The 4177-nt window shown below is 35.6% G+C and overlaps 1 long non-coding RNA gene across 2 annotated transcripts; it reads left to right on the top strand.

Moving 5' to 3' along the window:
* Positions 1-486: 486 nt before the first annotated feature.
* On the top strand, positions 487-3205 carry LOC110908723. Of its 2 annotated transcripts, none has more exons than XR_004880984.1 (4): positions 487-520; positions 2292-2498; positions 2589-2721; positions 2907-3205. It is a non-coding gene; the product is annotated as an uncharacterized LOC110908723 (long non-coding RNA). The 2 variants fall into 2 exon arrangements; XR_004880983.1 differs by lacking the exon at positions 487-520 and adding an exon at positions 543-1842.
* Positions 3206-4177: the final 972 nt, after the last annotated feature.

Raw genomic sequence — 4177 nt, forward strand, 5'->3', positions numbered from 1 at the left:
TAAGCCCATTAATATTTTTGTTCATTTGTTTTATTTGATGGTTTTTACTTTTTAGTTCACATGTATGTAGATTTGTTAAACAAGAATTTAACTCTATTATTACACAGATTTTTTTATTTATATTAAAATGTTTCTTTGGTTAATTTTTTGTTTATATTAAATTGTTTAATTATTTGTTTATGTTAATTCTTAATATTTTCTGTTGAGGTTAACACTTAATTACTTGAAAATACATGAGCTCATTTTTCCTATTCGTACAGGGCCTTTGACTCCGCATTGTTTCAAACCAAAAACGTTAAAACCTAATAATTTCGAAGGCCAACTGTTTTTGCCAATCAAATTCAGAAGTCCAACTGTTTTAGCGTGTAATGAATTAATGACTTGGCTCAAATCAATAAACATAACATAATGGATTAATGAATAGGGCCCAAATTTCTTATCTCGTATAGGGCCAAAATTCTTTTTGTGATTTTCGGAGACGGCCCTGCCTCATCTAATCTGCTTCTGCTCAGCTATTGAGGTAATAATTCTGCCCCTCTATTAATCGCATAACTGGATATCCATCATCATCTTGTCCCCAAAATGTAAATTTTGATGCATGCTTTTTATTATTTTTTTCAGTTTTGTAAGCAATAAATATAGTTGGAAGCCCTAAGTGAAATTGAAGAGATGGACCTGATTTCGCAGCTTCCTGAATCTATAGTTCATCGCATACTATCTTTTTTAGTTCCTTTACATACCCCTCCTGCAGATTTTGTTAGAGTGAGTGTGTTGTCTAAGACCTGGTTTCATCTAACTGCTTCTTACCCCCATTTAGATTTCACCATCCGTAATTTTACACATGTCTCTAGAGAAAGTTTTTTCAAGTATATCGAGTATACCACCTCTAGATTTTGCCACCAAAATCTCACTGCATACACATTAAGGCTCATTACGGATCTCAGGGAGTCTGCAGAATTGGATATTGTTAACAGATGCCTTGAATTACTTCTTCAGAATGGCGTGTATGATTTGGTGATTGGTGTTGCTAACTCATCAGAATCCCCTTTTGCTTCTACTAACTATCGTTTGCCTAACATACTCTTATCCATTTCTGTTTTAGATTCTTTGGATATAGGTCACTGTGAATTGCCTTCTTCCTTCATGCTTGATACTGTCATGTTTAAGTCTTTGCGTCCCCATAAATGATGAAGTTCTCAAGCACATCACCACTAGTTGCCCTCTTCTACAAGTATTTGTGGTTAACGCTTGTCATGGTCTCAAAAGATTTTGTGTTTATGGGCATCAACATCTTCGTAGTGTGTGGATTCAGTATAACACTCCATTTGAGAGAATAGATATTGAAGCTCCAAATCTATCAAGTCTTTCAATTAAAGATGACCATGGAAGAGGAGGGCCACCACAAATGAACTTGGCTTCATGCGAAAAACTGATAACCGTGTTTTACTATGTGTGTCCCTATTCAAACTCGTATCCAATTTCCCATTCGTTGAAAATTTGATTTTGGCTACTACAAATAAGTGCAACAACCTCAAGTTGTCAAGCCATTCCTTGAGGACATTGGTGTTAAAAACATTTTGTGACTTGGAAGAAATTAAGTTCAATGCCCCCAATTTGGTTTCGTTTAGTTACACTTGTTGTACTAGTGGACTCATGTCTTTGAGCATGGATAAGCGCTGGGCTATGTTAAGGGATTCATCCCGTTTGAAAGCATGTATGCATTGTTATCCTGTCAGTTATATAGACACACTTTGTCTTTGGTTCCAGAAGTTAAGGCTTTTTTTGGACAAGAAAAATGGATTCAAAGTTTTCAACTTGTATATTCACGCCATATATAGCCCGGTTCGTTTCTTTGGCCAATCATTTACGTATTACTTTGTTGTGAACAATTATATAAAATAATCCCAACCTTGGTTTTAAAATCCGCGCATCACATTATGTAGTGATGAGATCGCATCGCATGTTGCGAGTCCAAGATGCGCGCATCACATGATGTCGTCTATTGTGGCGCATGATGCACTTGACTGGTATTTTTACAAATTAGATCTTTAATTGAACAATTCTGACTATAGATGATGAGAATATATTATATTTTAGTGTTTAAAGGTTCACAAGTTAAATAACTTGCTATGCATATTTTTTAGTATTTTTAAATAAAGAACACCTCGCATACGTGATGCGTGCGCTTCGCGCATTGCGCATCACGCATCGGGTTTTTGGATCCAAACGCATCCGATCGCACACGTATTTTAAAATCAAGATCCCAACACACAGTTGTACATTTATTCCAGAAATTTAGAGAATTAGAGAAGCTAAAGGAGATCAAGTTTCCTCCTTATGAACTCGAGCTTGTTGAGCTACAACTAGAAACCCATGAAGAATCACAGGCTCATATAGCTTTTGTAGATGCTGTACTTTGGTGTTGCCGTCCTCGAACTCTAACTTTAAGATCATTCTCTCCTTTAACTGCTCTTGAAGAACACAGTGATGTTGTTAAGGTAAGAGATACATATAGGTAGCTTATGATTTGATAGACTATTTGTTATCATTTATTATTGGATTTATTCTAACCTAGATGATCCGTTTAGTTTACATACAAGAAGCTACTTGCACAAGAAGATTGAGGCCCTACCAATATTCAGATCGTGTCGCCGTCTTTTTCTTCATTGTTGATGGCCCTACCTCATGTAGGAAAAGCAATTAGCTTCATAAAGGAAAAAGGTACACTTTTTATTAACTAATTTTATACACAAAAGGTAATAATAAGTAGATGATGGAGTCTTGTGTAGCCTTTTGAAGTTCACGTTGGGTGACACCTCTTTCTCTCTCGTCGACCACAATGAAGAAAAAAAGTGAACACAAGATAATATTTATATTCTTTACCTCACTTGTTAATATCCATACAGTCCTCCAAGAAGAAGCAGACAGTCAAAGGTTTGCGGGTTTGGAGATTGTCTGACAGTCAAAGATTTGCGGGTTTGGAGATTGTCTGACAGTCAAAGGTTTGCGGGTTTGGAGATTGTCCGATACGTTGGTTTAGTAATTTATCGGAGATTGCCAGTAAAGATTAGAGTTTAACAAATTGCATTGAACCTTTCATAAATATTATGTGTTCAGATATTTATGTATGTAGGGATGGTTTTAATCATGACCATGATGTGTAACATGTGTTGACTATATATATGGGACTTTGCTTCGTCATTCATCATTCAGTTTATAAATCTTTGGGCCATATTTGATGGTTTTCGCTAAGCCTGGCAAAAATTTAGGGTCAGGTCTTAACGGGTTAATATAAAAAGTATCAAACCAGTTGCATGAGAGGGAATTCTACAAATTCTGAAATCAACTCTAATCATCAGGACATCTATGATAAGCCATGAATTGTTTTATCCCCAAATATATGGTTATGAATGTAATAATATTGTTTTTTGAATCATAAGCAATTCCTTCATTTATTATGATTTCTTTAGAGAAAAATACCTGGATAGTCCTTGTGGTTTGTTTCATTTTCACCTTTAGTCCCTAACTTTCTAAAATTACATCTATAGTCCTCAACTTTTACAATTTCGTTTCTGGAATCTGGATAATCTCTGGCGTGGATGGGGGTTAGTTTTTTATGTTAAGTGGGTGTGAAATGACTATAATGCCCTTATTAATACAAATGTTTTAATTATTTAATATTAAAAGAAATTTTAAATGGGGTCCACCATCCTCATCCTCTTTACCCTAACTCACCCCAAACCTTATCCCACCATCTTGATCTTCTTTACCCAACCCACCCCACCCCCCATCTTACCCCATCGGCCATCATTAAACCGCCATCGAACCTGCAAAACGGTAGTCGTCATTCTTAAATACATGTTAGGTTCTTTAGCCGTCTTTCATCTTACATATAAATTTGCTATTGATGTTGTTGTCAAAGATTCTCAGTTTGCCATGAGTTACTTGTATAAGATTGATGTTCATCAACATTTTGGTTAAAAAAATGATGATCTATGTTAGACTCGCTTCTCATTCGCCTTGAGTGTTGACAACACCAGAAGCAAGCTCTGTTTCTTTCTCTCTCTGTTGCTAGAAAAACGAACCGACAACTTTGTTTCTTTCTCTCTCTGCCGGAAAAACGAACTGACGCTGTTACAGCTTTTGTGAATTTTTATATTTTGAAATTTGGGATTTT

This window comes from Helianthus annuus, chromosome 15, assembly GCF_002127325.2.
Source record: "Helianthus annuus cultivar XRQ/B chromosome 15, HanXRQr2.0-SUNRISE, whole genome shotgun sequence".
Classification (NCBI taxonomy): domain Eukaryota; kingdom Viridiplantae; phylum Streptophyta; class Magnoliopsida; order Asterales; family Asteraceae; genus Helianthus; species Helianthus annuus.